The sequence below is a fragment of the Peromyscus californicus genome, unplaced genomic scaffold (assembly GCF_007827085.1).
Source record: "Peromyscus californicus insignis strain IS unplaced genomic scaffold, ASM782708v3 Scaffold_4__1_contigs__length_199733344, whole genome shotgun sequence".
Lineage (NCBI taxonomy): Eukaryota > Metazoa > Chordata > Mammalia > Rodentia > Cricetidae > Peromyscus > Peromyscus californicus.
Window position 1 is genome coordinate 111,232,712 of NW_026294562.1, and position 16,307 is coordinate 111,249,018.

The window sequence follows — 16,307 nt, forward strand, 5'->3', positions numbered from 1 at the left end:
CCAGGTAGGTCCAGTCCCCTCCTCCCAGGCCGAGTCAAGCGACCCTGCATAGGCCCCAGGTTTCAAACAGCCAACTCATGCAATGAGCACAGGACCCGGTCCTACTGCCTGGATGCCTCCCAAATAGATCAAGCCAATCAACTGTCTCACCCATTCAGAGGGCCTGATCCAGTTGGTGACCCCTCAGCCATTGGTTCATAGTTCATGCATTTCCATTTGTTTGGCTATTTGTCCCTGTGCTTTATCCAACCTTGCTCTCAACAATTCTCACTCATACAAACCCTCCTCTGTCTTGCCAATTGAATTCCTGGAGCTCCACCTGGGGCCTGGCCTTGGATCTCTGCATCCAGATCCCTCAGTCATTGGATGGGGTTTCTAGCATGACAATTAGGGTGTTTGGCCATCCTATCACCAGAGTAGGTCAGTTCGGGCTGTCTCTCGACCATTGCCAGTAGTCTATTGTGGAGGTATCTTTGTGGATTTCTGTGGGCCTCTCTAGCACTTTGCTTCTTCCTATTCTCATGTGATCTTCATTTATCATGGTCTTTTATTCCTTGTTCTCTCTCTCTGTTCTTGATCCAGCTGGGATCTCCCGCTCTCCTAAGCTCTCTTTCTCTTGACACTTGCCCTTCATTACCCCCACTCACGTCCAGGTTGTTCATGTAGATCTCATCCATTTCTCTGTCATTGGACAATCCCTGTGTTTTTCTTGGGGTCCTGTTTTCTAGGTAGCCTCCCTGGAGTTGTGAGTAGCAGTCTAGTCATCTTTGTTTTACATCTAGTATCCTCCTATGAGTGAGTACATACCATGTTTGTCTTTCTGAGTCTGGGTTACCTCACTCAGGAGGTGAGTGCATTGGCATACCTTCATTTTAAAAGATAAAGTTTTAAAAAGAGTTTAGACAGATGTACCCTGCATGGGTAGATACGAGTCCTCCCAGAAGTCATAGTTTATTAAGTAAAAATCCCAGTGCCATGGGCCTCCAAAGTAATACAGAGTATTACTCTGGCTTGGTTTCCCAGCAGTCATAGTGGTAAGACTGCATTGATGAAGACACCATCCACACATTCTTGTCACTGGATACAAATCAATTTTGCCATCATATCAGAATACTGTGGTGAACATAGAACAAATGATGGATGTGTAAATTAAAATGTAATTCATCAGTTAAGCCACATTCTTTGTGGGTATAGTTCAGAAACCAGTATTTTCTAAACCCCTGGAGTGGTAATATTTTCAGTCATGGTTGAGACACCAATGTTATAATAACTCACTTAATTCTAAGAATCTCTTTCTAGGTACACGGCCTAACCAAAATATAGTTAAAAATTATTAGCCTGTATAAGGTATTCAACTGCCTCTGCCTGTATTTTGGCTACTTGAAAAAATAGGTGGATCAGAATTTAATGAGCCATATTATACCTGGGACTAGTAAAATCATAACTCTCCACCTACATGACTCCCGTCCTTCATTTCTGCTTCTGTAGTGCAGGCTGATCTAGGCATAGATGGATTTCTCTAGGAAAATGAAGTTGTCATGTTTTTCTTCACTCTTCTGCTTTCTTTCTGTTAATAACCAAGCAGAGAACGCTTTTATGGCTGGGTCCCTCTTAGACCCCATTTATTCCATTTTAGTCATTCCATACCTCCATTCAGATTTGTTTTTCATAAAGAAGAGAACATGATGTCTTACCCTGCAGACTGAAGCCAAAATAGTTTTCTCAGGCATGAAATGCTACTCTGAGGCCAGTTTAGCTTTACCCCTTAATTCCACATTAGAAACCCCAAGGGAAGAAGGGTGAAGGGCATGGAGGAGTACCTGTCACCATGTTATCATTATAGATAAAATGTTTCACACTAAGTGCCAATCATTTATTATTATAAGCTAATATTTAGAATTTCTCAGACATTTGCATAACAGACTATCCATCTCTCCCATTTTTATCTGCAACCTTATGGAGAGAGTAGAATTGGTGTTACTTCCTACAGATTAATTTAGGATTAATGAGGCTAAGATTTGTTCTATAACACAATCTGGCCAAAGAAAGAACAGTTTGTTTCTAAATATATTCATTTCTACACATTGTTGATGAAAGTAAAAAGGGTCATCATATATATATATATTAACAAGTATTGACTGACAAGGTTTCACAGTTTAGCAAAACTATCCCAGAACTTTAGGAAGCCTTATGCCTACCTGAGTTTAGCATTCTTCTTGGCTATTTCTCAACAAGGAGAAAATTTTCAGACTAGAAAAATATGCAAAATAAAGTCAAGGTTTGGTATTCATGGTGGTTTGAAAGAAAATAACCCCCAAAGGGAATGGCACTATTGGGAGGTGTGGCCTTGTTGAAATAGATATGGCCTTGTTGGAGGAAGTTTGTCACTGTGGAGGCAGGCTTTGAGGTCTGATTTATGCTCAAGCCTGCTCACTGTGATACACAGTTCACTTCCTGTTGCCTTCTGTTCAAGATGTAACAAGCACCATTTCTGCTTGCATGCTGCCATGTTCTCTATCATGATGATAATGGACTGAATCTCTGAACTGTAAGCTGCCACCTCTATTAAATGTTTTCCTTTATAAGAGTTGCTATGGTCTTGGTGTTTCTTCATACCAATAGAAACCGTAACAAAGACACCATTATTCAGTAAGGTATCAGGCTATAGGAGAACATTTATTTCACAAACCTTGTATGTCCCAAGTGCTTGAGAAATGTGTAGGTAACTAGCACAAAAGCTTAAATGCTCAAGAATAGTGGGCTGCACAGAGCTTGAAAATTCTTATGGTCAACAGTTCAATTTACATTGAACATTTAAATTATGATCTCTATGCCTGGGTGATGGATATAAAGATACTCTGCTATGCTGAAGCTATCCATACTCTTATTTTTATGGAGATTGCACACAGGCAATCAGAATGTATTATCAAACAAAGATAATGAGAAATGACGGTTGATGTTGACAAGTTATTCTGGGAGTATGGAGCACTGAAAAAAAAAATCTAGTGACACTGATTTTTAAGTTAAAGTCTCCAGGTGAGAATTAACCATTTGGGAGCTTTAAGATGAACTTGACCTTTGATACAAATAGTTCATACCCAATAATTTATTCTAAGTAACCAGACAACATGATGGAGGGACAAACAATTATGCATAGATGTGTTTCAGAAAGCATTTTTATCAAAGAAAAGCTAGAAATTCCCAGATATCAAACAATAAAAAGTGGAAAGATTTGCTGTATATATAGAATTGAATCCCAATAATCAAATAACTGATTTGAAGGATATTTAGTAACTAAATAATTACAGCAGTGTTACACAAAAGTGCCTAAGAAAGTACCCCTAGATTTTGACTATGTTTATACAAGTAAATTTTAAAATAAAATATATTTTGTTTTTAAAGATATTAGGTAAATTCTATTGAATGACCATATTTTACTATAGTTAGTAATTTAGGAAAGTATAATATTTTATACTTTTTAAAGATCTTTGCTAGAAAATAGATGAAATCACACTTAGGAACCTTGAGTAAAAAAATCAGTATGTGTTCATCTTTTTAACTGTCATGGTCTGAATATAAATGCTTACCTATAGACTTATCAGAAGAACTCTGACTTCTAGCTGGTGACACCATTTTGGGGAATGATGAATACTTTAAGTGGCATGCCGGATTAGAAGAAATGGGCTGCTGGAGTGCGCCTCTGAAGGATATTGTGATAACTAATTTTATGTCAATTTGAAACAAGCTACAGTCATTATGAAAAAGAAAATTGTAACTGAGAAAATGTCCCTAACTGATCAGCCTATGGACAAGCCTCTGGTGCATCTTTTCTTCTTGATTGATGATTGATGTAGCACGATCCAGCTCACTTAAGAGGTACCACCACCTCTGGGCATGTATTCCTGGGCTATATACCAAAGCAGGTTGTGCAAACCACGGAGATCAAGCCAGTAAATAGCATTCTTCTATGGCCTCTACTTCAGTTCCTTCCTCCCAGTTCCTGCATTGATTTCCTGTCCTAGCTTTCTTCAAAAGTGGACTATGATCTGGAACTATAAACTAAAATAAACCTTATCATCTCCAAGTTACTTTGGGTATTTTATTATACAATAGAAACCTAAGTAAGACATGTACTTTGTCCCTGGCCTAATCCCCCCACCTCAACCCAGTCTCTGTCTTTCAACTACCAGGAAGTAAATGTAAAGTAAATTGTAGCCTTTGTCACGATTCCTCAATAGCATCATCACTAACAAAAAAGCTTTGAGTCTGTGAACTCAAATGCTCTTCCTTTTCTTGAGTTGTCTATCCAGTATTTATTAGAGTGACAAAAAGCTAACATAATAATCCTAAGTGTATTTAGAATCACTTAGGATTTCAGTTTATCCTTTGTTAAAAGAGTGGCATAGACTAAAATTCAAATGCCTTTAAATGGTCTGCTAGATACAATAAAAATGACAGGAAGTCAGAATTCAGACATTCACTCAAACAAAGAATCATTGCATGCTTTCTTGATGTCAGATATTGGCTTGGGTCCTGGGAATCCAGTAGAAGGAGAAATAGATATGGCTCACTGCTGATAACACAATAAATTCAATCATTAACATTCTCCTAGATGTAAGGGAAAAAAAGGGTCCACCATAAAATAGTTAAACAGGCACTTTGTGTACACTATCTCAATGACTCCATGAAACACCTAAAATTCCACCAATTCTCCATTCTACTTAGAGAGAAAAAACAGATGGAGCTTTTAAATAACCATAAATAATCATAAAGTTGTAATAGAAAAGTAGTAATAAGTAAGGGTAGTAATAAAAACCTGTGCTATTAAGAATTTGTTCAATTTTCAAGTATGTTTCTTAATAAGACAGAAGCAAAAAGATTCAGCAGGTTGCCATTAAACTTTTCTTTCAACTCATAAACCTTCCAATTTTAATTTCTAAATTTACTCCAGTCACCATTTTCGACTATTAAAACAATGCATTTTCCTCTTATCGCCAAGATGAGGGTGTCATTTTATTTTAATTTTATGTCCTTTATAGGGGAAATAATTACCTTAAAGCTCTGAAATAGTCTCATTTTGGTTTTATTTTTTATCTGCTTTTAAAAGTCAGCTTCTTCAACATGTTATTAGCCTCGCAGAAAGCCTTTAAGTCTGCTGACAATTGCCACCTCAAACATTAATTCATTCAGTGTTTCCTCACAGCATACAGTGGCTGTTATCCAGAAAAATCAAAGAAGAAAAGAAAAAGTGCCAAACAATTTACAGGAAAGTCAAACCCAGAGCTAGATGACTGACATGCACTAGATAATGCTCTTTTATAAACACACTGATGGAAATAGAAAATTCTAAATTGGAGCTCAAGTCTAGACTATCTTGAAAGAAATCAAGTGGAATAAAATACTGAACAAAGTAAAAGCATAAAGGTCCGAAATGAATAAAGCATCATTTGAGAGTTGTAAGTATTCCCACTGATAGTGCTCCTCACTGTCTGTGGTATTCTCAGAGGATGTCTAAATCTTCTGTTTTCAGTCTTGAAGTTGTTTCTTTGACTCTCTGTACCCAAAAGCATGAGCTGCCAGAGAGCTGTGGATTCTCTATATCCCAAGATAGTTAATGGTGTTCCACACAAAGACAATCTTCTCTATATATTTCTGAAAGGTGAATAAGTTATTTAAATTACCTTTACTTTCAATTTGGAATGTATTACCTTTTCTTAAATATGACCTAGACAGAGCAAGCCATTATCATCAGAATTATCAGTTTGCTCATCTGTAGATTTAGGTAACTCTAAATCTACATTACATACAACATAAAGTTTTGATTGTGCAAGGATGTAGTAACTCTACTAGTTCTATACCATTAAATAATCTTTATGGATTAAGAAAGACCAGGAATCTTTTTTATTCCCCTTCTTAATGGCTTTACCAATCTCCTAGTTCACTATCTCTAACCCTTAAGTCATGTTTACTTCTCATTCTCTTCATTGTCAGAATTAATACAATTGAATTCAATTAAATTTAAAATAAATCAATGAAACTCAGCTCATTCTACAGTGAAGAAAGTTTTCCAGAACAATTATGTTTGAACAAATTACATATGTGATCATAATTGTCACGCTTTGTTAATAGAACAAGAATGCCTACTATGTACCAGAAGCTACCACTAGCACTTTTCACATGTTAATTGTTAATCTCCATAACAACCTAGCAAATAATCCAACATTTAATTCACACTGCCTATGCTCTAAGCATACTCCACAAATGTTCTGTTACTGAGGGATAAAAAGGGAAAAAAAAAAACCTCCAGTTTTCAAAGCAGTGAGAATAACATAGTGGCAAGGTCTTAAGATCAAAGAGAAGGAAGGACATAGTAAGGTAGTTGGATAAAGTGCAATGTGCAGAGATCTTGGGAAGTGGGTGAGATGGGTAAAGATAATGAAGGTAGAGAAGTTATCAGGAACTAAAGTATGTAAAGCTTTACTTATAAAGCCAAAATGTTTGAAAGTGGTTTCAAACATAATAACTTGTAATAGCCATCCAATGGGCACTTATTTCATTAAACTCGCTTATGGTGGTTTCATTTAGACAGTATTTGAAGTGCTAGAGACACAGCATATAACAAGGTGGACAAAGGTCTTCAACCTCAGTAAGATCAATGAACCACATAGGACAATACATGGCTAAGTGCTACAAGTGACTGAAAATAGGGCATGATGGAAAGACAAGATCAATACCAAATGACAAGAAAACCATTTCAGAGGACCTCCTTGCTTTTATCCTGCTTTTAACTCATTTACATTCAAACCCCAAAGGAAAACAATGTTTATGAAAATATGAACTATTTTAGCACTTTAAACACACACACACACACACACACACACACACACACACACACACACACACACACATTCATGAATTACTTGTTAATTTAGGAAATGTGGATAGTTTAAAGTAAAAGAAAAATTAATTTTTATTTTTGCTTCAGTTCCTAATTGATCATCATTTTAACTACTTGCCTTATGGTGTTCTTGATGACTTTTGCCAATATAAACTTTTTCTTTTTGTGTCGATGAGATCAAATTTTCTACTTGGGGTTCATTTTAGTTTATTTTTAACAAATAGCAAATAATTATTCAAACACATAAATATATAATTGATCCTTTTGAAAAACCAAAAGTTTAAGCACTTTTTCAAGGTTTAGCCTCTAAATTATTTAAGACACTCCAATTAATGAGCATTTCAGTTGATGCCAATGCTACAGTATCAGACGAAAATATTATATGTATTATGTATGAGTGCTCACTGCAGCAGCACATATACTCAAAGTGGAAAGATACAGAGAATACTGGCATTGTGCTGCACAAGGATCATACTGTAGAAGATCATTTTTTAACCTTTTTCCGTTAGACTTCAGGACATGACTGTAGAAGCAGAATTAGCAGTGGTAAGGGTACACAAATATTGAATACAGATGTGGGCTCTGCCATATTTCCTCTTTATCCCAAGTTACAATCTTAAAATGACTTACAATTTACATCTAAGGTTCTGGTAGCTTCCTTACAATCTTTTGTCCATATTGACCATTAATCTTCAAATGTCTTTGCTAATCTAATAGGTAAATATTGACGTTGTGCTGCCTTTGTTCACATTGTTTTGTTGTCGGTAGTAAATATTTCTGCTTATAAGCAGCCACTTAAGAAAATCAAGCTGTAACACTGTTTTACCATTGGCAAAAGGCCCCAGAACCTTTCACCATCTTGTAAACAGGTTTTCAAGCCCTTTCATATGACATTTGCTGCATGATGATCACAGTTTATCTTTTTATGCTTCCTAGCAACACTATCCTTACATGGTTCCTAAATGCATTGCAAAAGGGGTTGTTCACTATTTTTTATTATACTTTTCTTTCTCAACTATGTAGTTGTGATCATATATAATTATTAACTCTGTTGTTCCATCCTTAGCTCAAGTTGTGTCTCTATCTAAAACAGCAGTTCTTAACCCACGGGTCACAACCATCAGAAAGCAATTATTTCTGATGGTCTTAGGAACTGAGACACCACTCAGTAGCAAAATTACAGTTATGAAGTAGCAATGATAAGATATTTATGGTTGGGGGCTCCTAAGACTATTGGAAAGATGTGCTTTCCTGTGGACATGACCCACAGGTTGAGGACCACTGATCTAAAAGACCAGCCCTTCTATCAGAGGCACATGAGACTTCTTCCTTGAACTCCTATGTGCTGGATCTTTTTTTCTCTTTTTTTTTTTCAGGATTTTTTTTATTTTAATTTATTTTGCAATACAATTCAGTTCTACATATCAGCCACGGATTCCCTTGTTCTCCCCCCTCCCGTCCCCCTCACCTTCCCCCCAAACCCCCCCATTCCCATCTCCTCCAGGGCAAAGCCTTCCCCACAGACTGAGGTCAACCTGGTAGACTCAGTCCAGGTAGGTCTAGTCCCCTCCTCCCAGGCCGAGCCAAACAATCCTGCATAGGCCCCAGGTTTCAAACAGATAACTCATGAAATGAGCACAAGATCTGGTCCCACTGCCTGGATGCCTCCCAAACAGATCAAGCCAATCAACTGTCTCACCCATTCGGAGGGCCTGATCCAGTGGGGACCCCTCAGCCATTGGTTCATAGTTCATGTGTTTCCATTCATTTGGCTATTTGTCCCTGTGCTTTATTCAACCTTGGTCTCAACAATTCTCGCTCATATAAACCCTCCTCATTCTCGCTAATTGGACTCCCAGAGATCCACCCGGGGCCTAGTCATGGATCTCTGCATCCAGATCCCTCAGTAGTTGGATGAGGTTTCTAGCACAACAATTAGGGTGTTTGGCCATCCCATCACCAGAGTAGGTCAGTTCGGGCTGTCTCTCGACCATTGCCGGCAGTCTGTTGTGTGGGTATCTTTGTGGATTTCTGTGGGCCTCTCTAGCACTTTGCTTCTTCCTATTCTCATGTGGTCTTCATTTACCATGGTCTCCTATTCCTTGTTCTCCCTCTCTGTTGTTGATCCAGCTGGGATCTCCCGCTCCCCCAAGCTCTCTTTCCCTCGACCCTCGCCTTTCATTACCCCCACTCATGTCCAGGCTGTTCATGTAGATCTCATTCCATTTCTCTGTCATTGGGTGATCCCTGTGTCTTTCTTGGGGTCGTGTTTTCCAGGTAGCCTCCCTGGTGATGTGAGTAGCAGACAAGTCATCCTTGTTTCATGTCTAGTATCCTGCTATGAGTGAGTACATACCATGTTTGTCTTTCTGAGTCTGGGTTACCTCACTCAGGATGACTTTTTCTAGATCCATCCATTTGTCTGCAAACCTCATGATGTCATTGTTTTTCTCTGCTGAGTAGTATTCCATTGTGTATATGTACCACTTTTTGTTTATCCATTCTTCAGTTGAAGGGCATCTAGGTTGTTTCCATGTTCTGGCTATTACAAACAATGCTGATATGAACATAGCTGAACAAGTGCTCTTATGGTGTGGTTGAGCATTCCTTGGGTATATGCCCAAGAGTGGTATAGCTGGATCTTGGGGGAGATGGATTCCCAATTTTCTAAGAAAGCGCCATATTGATTTCCAAAGTGGTTGTACAAGCTTGCATTCCCACCAGCAGTGGAGGAGAGTTCCCCTAGCTCCACATCCTCTCCAGCATAAGGTGTCTTCAGTGTTTTTGATCTTAGCCATTCTGACAGGCGTAAGGTGGTATCTCAGAGTTGTTTTGATTTGCATTTCCCTGATGATTAGGGATGTTGAGCAATTCCAATTTAGAAATGGGCTATAGAACTAAACAGAGAATTCTCAACAGAGGAAACTCAAATGGCCGAAAGACATTTAAGGAATTGCTTTTTTTCTCTTAAGCCAGTGATTATTTTCTGCTTTGTTTTCCGAGTAAATATTTAGCTATCCAAAGCCACTTTATACACAGAACCTAGAACACAATGGGTACTCAAATACCTCTAAAATAATGATCAGTTTTACAAACAAGTTAATTCTACACATTCCACAATCAGAATATATTTAAAGAGGACAGCCCTCATCCAAAGGAGAATAATGAAAATATTAACCAGAATTTATATCTAACAGTTGAAAATGCATACATTTGAATGCATATTAGAGAAATGGTTGCATAAACTAGGGTAAATTCATCAATAATATTCAAGCATGCTAGTAATAAAACACACAAAATATGCATAACACATGCTAAAGGCAATATAAATGAAAAATAACAAAATCTGATGAGAAATGTTCCAAGTATAAATTGTAAATATCTTTGTTTGATTGACCCAGCACACTAAGTAATTTTCTGTGTATGCTTCCATACTTTACAAATTTTCTATATTAAGCAAACATTTTATTACTTCCTATTTTTGAAATTGTAATATAATTACACAATTTCTCCCTTCCCTTTCTTCCCACCAAGACCTCCCATACACTCCTCCTTGCAATCTTTAAAATTTATGGCTTCTTTTTCATTAATTGGTATTATAGGCATATATAGTTTTAAATCACCTCACTTCTACATGCCTTTTAAAACAATTGCAGAGCTACAAGAAACAAAAGTAAAAATAATGAATGAATGAAAAGGTAATTGTGACACAAGTGAAAACTAGGCTCCTGTTTCAAGGTTGACAAGAAGATAAATACTTGTTCCTACACCCAAGTGAAACAGCTGCACTGGTATAATGTAAGGTTTGTGGAGAAAAAATAGCAAATGACCTCTCTGCTCCTGCTATAGAAACAAGGACAAGAGGATGGGGTCACAGAGAAAGCAATGGCTTAAGTTTTCCTTTGAATGGTTTGCCATTCATCCTTCCCCAAGCCCTGCTGGAGCTTTCTATCTAAGGGCCTTCCTAGACCCTCATTTGCAGAGGACCCTCTATATTCTCTGAATTCTATTCTCACTGTAAGTGATAGTATCTCTGATAGCATTGAACTTCTCTCTAAACTATCTCTACATTTGAATTTTTTCTCCATCTCCAGGAGACCTTTATTTTTTAAGTGTTCTTCAAATATGTCAATAATCTAAAACAGTACATGGTCTTTTTACTTCAATAATAAGTCACCAAGATGTCTTAGTACAAAGGATGGAGAAAGAGGTATAATTCCTTGAGTCCCAACTGTAATCTACTGAGTGGCAGTAACTATTCTATATTTTAGGCCATCGCTACTATGAGATGTTACTATTTACATTAGTCCAAGACAGATAAACAGGTAGATCACAGTTCACAAAGGTATAAGTGTCTGCTTCTTCTACCTTGTGAGCTGAGACAGCCAAAGGAAACCCCCATCTTCTTCATTTGTTTTCCTTCTAATTGCACACATCTATGGAGGCAGTGATGATTTTATATATATATATATATATATATTATATATATATATATATATATATATAATATATTATAGTCAAACCAGGCAAAGGAGATGGAAAGTTACTTCAAAGCCTAAACTACAACACGTTATCACGATGTTTTTATAAAGAAATTTAAGATTATTTGGTGATACAACAGTTAATGTTTGCAGTAAAATGATGAAAGTGGGTTTTTAAATTCCCTCATTCTTAAAGGCCATGATTAGAAATTCTAATATCAGAGACCTAGGATAGAACCAAACATAACTGGCAAAAAATGTCAGTGAAATGGTTCCTAATGATATTCTACTATCTTCAGAGACTGGTGCCTAGACCAATCATCATCACAGAGCTTCATCCAGTAGCCGATGGGAGCAGATGCAGAGACCACCCCCACCTCAGCCATTTATTAGGCAGAGCTTGGGGAACCTCTTAGCAGAGGGGGAGGAAGGATTGTAGAGGCCAGAGAGGTGGAGAACACCATAAGGACATGACAAACAGAATCAACTGAGCAGGGCTCATAGAGGCTCCCAGGAACTGAAGAGACAATCACGGATCAACCAAGCATGGGTCTGCACTAGGTCCTCTGCATATGTTTATGGTTGTGTAGGCTGCTGTTCTTGTGGTACTCCTAACAGTGGGTATGGGGGATTTCTCTAATTCTTTTGTCTACTCTTGAGACCCGTTTCCTCCTACTGGGTTGCCTCACCCAGCCTTAATATGAGGGTTTGTGCCTAGTCTTACTGTAACTTGCTATGCTATGTTCTGTTGATGTTCCTAGGAGGCATGCTCTTATCAGAAGGGAAACAGAAGAGGATGAGACCTAGGAGAGAGGAGAGGTGTGGAGGGGACTGAGAGGAGTAGAGAAAGGGGAAACTGAGGTCAGGATATGAGAGATGAGGTATAAGAGAAGAATACATTTTAAAAACAGGATATCATAAACTCAATATTCTCTTTCTTTAAAGTAGAACTAATTCCTACAGTGGAAAGTGCACAGACTGGAGCTATTATATTCCACACTCTACTTCCTGGTCAAGATATCCTCACTTAAGATTATCTGGTTTCAGCTTTTTATACCCAAGGAAGTAGATAGTCACGTGATAGAATTGAAGTGAGGTTATGGTTGACTAACCTAATGTTCAACATAATGCTTGCCTGTGACAAACTCTCCAAAAGTGTTAGTGACCTTGCTTCATGGTAATCCCATATCCTTTGTCCCCTAGGATGAGATTAGCTCTTTACTGCAGACAAAAAAAAAAAAAAAGAGACTCTAAGAGCCATGCTTTCTGAACATCTTTCTTAGGCTTGTAGACACAGAAGCGGCTGATGGCAGACAATGATTCAAGTGTTAGTACAGACTTGAGAAAATAACCCTGTGACCCCAAACTGAAGACAGTTCCTCAGAAGCATTTTTCAGGAGGCTGTGATCAAAATGAGGCTATCCTGGCTTTAAAGGCAAGACCGGGATCAAATTCCTGTGAGTTCCCAGAGCATACATCAAAGAGATAGCTGCCTATGAAAGACCAATATTAGGGATGTGGCCAAGCTCATTCAAGACAAAAATTGTTCTTGAAGATTTTACAATAGGAAGACGGGGAGTGGGGGAGAGTATCAATACATAGTCCTATCTTTCCCTTTGTGGATTTGTTTTACTCTAGGAAGCAGTCCCCAAAGAGACAGATAATGATCCTACAGCAATGGCCCTACTAGGGTGCTCTTTGCTCACATGTCTGCCAAGCAGTGACTCATGAAATTCACAATGTGCCGAGGCACAGTGAGCAACACTTCATATAAAATTAACATAAGTGGAAGGTTACTTGAGGAAACAGTGCATTACTTTTTTAGGTGACCTACTTCTGGCTAAATTTGGAAAGCTGGCAAGGCAGATCTCATAGAAACAAGATACTATGAAGCCTGGGGCCCAGATCTTTCCTGGGGCATCATTGTGGGCAGGGCCGCTTGGCCAAACCTGATGCTATAGATGTGTCTGGTCACCTCAGATTGCCACTGTTTCCTAGAGTGAGGGAGGAATGACAGAGCTCAAACTATGAATTATTTAACAACAACAAAAAAACTTAAGTAGAGTAAGTAGATCCCAAACACTGTTTTAAATACTATGGAAATGCTTATTTCTATAGCAAGTGCATACAGTAGCTACTAATATTGTCTCTACTTCATAAAGGAGCCCAGACAGAGCAGCTAGGCATCTTGTCATAGGGCTGCACAGTTGGGGGTAAAACCACCATCAAAACAGAAACAGTTTGGCTCCAGAATATCGGTTTTCGACCCCTACCCTGATTCTTAATGTTACATAATATTGTTGCATGGGTAATTATCTCAGAGGGAAAACGTACTGGAATGTTGGAAAATGCTGGCTCCTGAGCAAACTGGCCTAAATCCTGCACCTTCGTCTGTGAGCTATGTGCAAGGACAATTTAACCTCTCTGATCAGTTCGCTTACTAATATGCTAGGTACAGTATCACACATCCACATCACCAATGAACTTGTAGGAATAAATGACATAAGGCCTCTTAGAATATTACTTGACAAATAACAACAGTCAATATTTGCTAGTTAATATTGTTTATTTAAAAGGGAGAGAATATTTTTGCTTCCTGGTTACCAGAGTTGCACTAAAATGTCCAATGACTTTTATGAGATGCATGCATTGGAAGAAAATAAATTTCGCTAGTAGTGAGACTTCATGTACAATCTTACCTCTAACTCAGGCTGGCTCTGACCTTACAAAAATCAATCACTCTGAGCTTCAGTTTCTTCAAGTATAGAATGGCTTAACGTTCCTTTGCCAAAGGTAAAGGGAGAATTCAATGAGCTATTATGTATAAAAGTATATAAAGTATGTAAGGCAGAATATAGCCCAAGAACAAAATAATCGAATGAGATGACTGGATCCCCTGCCTTGATCTATTATGATCAGAGTGTCACTAGAATGTGCCAGTAAATTTACACAACTTCAATATCTTTTGCCAACCACAAACTATGTCAGAAGGTGGGAGAATGGGTTATTATATGATCATATTTCATTGTGTACATGAAATTCCCAAGAATGGAAAAAATAATAATAGTAAATAATTTTAAAATAATCTTAGCATCCAGTAATAGAATGTAGGGTGTACAAATAAATGTCTGGGTACAGTGTATTTTAACATAATCCTCTAAGATTGTATTTTTACCTTTCAATCAAACTATTTCTCTTGTGGCATGCTAAGATGCATCTGTAAATACTCATCATTGTGATGATATTTGTAAAGGGAAGTACTCAATAGTTATCAATAAGCACCAAATACATCCCTGAAGGTTTAGAAGCAATGAATATGTAGTTGATAGTGAATAAAAACACTTGACTGTGCCACCCACAAATATTACCATTAATGTGTGCTTTCTTCTCTATGTTTTTCATCTTTTCTGTTAAAAATCTACATGACGGTCATAATTCTAGTTGTCACTGCTATACAATGAATAGGTATTATTGTTACAATTTAAAATAAATGTATTAACAAATTATTAGCACTAATATGTATGTTTCTTCTTATGGGTCCTTAATATGAACACACACACACACACACACACACACACACACACACACACACACACACACATTCATATCATCTACAGCAGCAGCAGTACCAGTACTGTTAGCATTAGGCTACTCAAGGACTAAAAGAATTATATAAACCAAAGATACCTTGAGAAGGAAGTTGTGTGGCTTCCTAGACTCTATGCTTAAAGTTAAGAAATTCATTCCACAACAGATGAAGAAGGAAGGGAAAAGAATAAATGAACCATTGGTCAACAGCTAGGCCAGCTGGTGGGGCCACAGTCAACCTCACTCTTATTTTTTAGCCTTTTCAACCTGTCGTTATAATTCCTGCCTATTCACATTCGTTTGGAAAAGTAGATCAAGCCAAATATTGAAGCTTTGAGTATGTACCCTAGCCATGTATTCCAGATCAGCACTACAGACATATGTAGACACATAGGAATGCTGCACCTGCCCTCCTAGAATGTATCAACACTGTTTAAACATCATAAAAACATATCTATGCTCTTTAAAAATAAATTATGAAAGATATGGAAAATATCCATACATATAACAGGGAGAATTAAGTAAATAATAGTACACTATAATTAGATTTTTTAAAAGGACAGGCCATTTTATTTTTCATGCCTTTACTGGTTTCTGATAAACTTACAACAAAATATGTGGATAAGTTTGTGATTTACTAATTGTTGACCTCACTAAGCACCTGTGACAGCATCAGTTTAATCAACCTAATGAGCATATCTGTCAGCTGAACTTCTGCTAGTGAGACTCCTCAAGTCTTTCCTGTCTTTTCTCATCTTCAAGTAACCATCCTGTCACTGTACATACTTTGTGGGACACTGGAATTATACATGTGAGTTATAAAATATGAATTTGCTTTGTTCATTCATTGGCTCTGCATATTTTGAGACTGGTGAATGCTGTTTGTAGTGTTAATACTTTAATTCTTTCTGGTGTTCAACAATATTTTAATATATGGAGAGGATCAAAATTTATTTATCCAAGAGAATCAGCTGATATTTGGGTGTCCCCTTATACTGCTGTTACAAAAGAAACTTCCATGAACATTTAGCTACAAGCTCTGAGGACTGACAGGGACATCTGCATGTATTTCTCCTGAATATATAACTGGGTGACAGAGACAATGACTGAGTAATTTCATAGCGTATGTCTATGATGCCTAACCACATGGAAAGTACTTATGGCAGAGTTTAGTTCATACAATAAAAGGGAAAATACATTAATACTAAAATGGTTTAATTCATGCCATTAAGCAAGGAACTCTTAAAAAGCTTATATGTATTTTATTTTAGATTTGTTAATTGTAGTTGCATTATTTTAAAGCAAAGAGGAAAATGATGATTTTTTAAATCTATTCTGTG

The 16,307-nt window shown here is 37.4% G+C and overlaps 1 protein-coding gene and 1 non-coding gene across 21 annotated transcripts in view; one reads left to right on the plus strand and one right to left on the minus strand.

Moving 5' to 3' along the window:
* Positions 1 to 16,307, minus strand: part of Dlg2 (discs large MAGUK scaffold protein 2) — a 1,877,153-nt gene that overhangs the window by 1,039,276 nt on the left and 821,570 nt on the right. The window lies entirely within an intron of this gene.
* Positions 7,296 to 7,401, plus strand: LOC128095779 (U6 spliceosomal RNA). Its single transcript, XR_008213383.1, has one exon. It is a non-coding gene; the product is annotated as a U6 spliceosomal RNA (small nuclear RNA).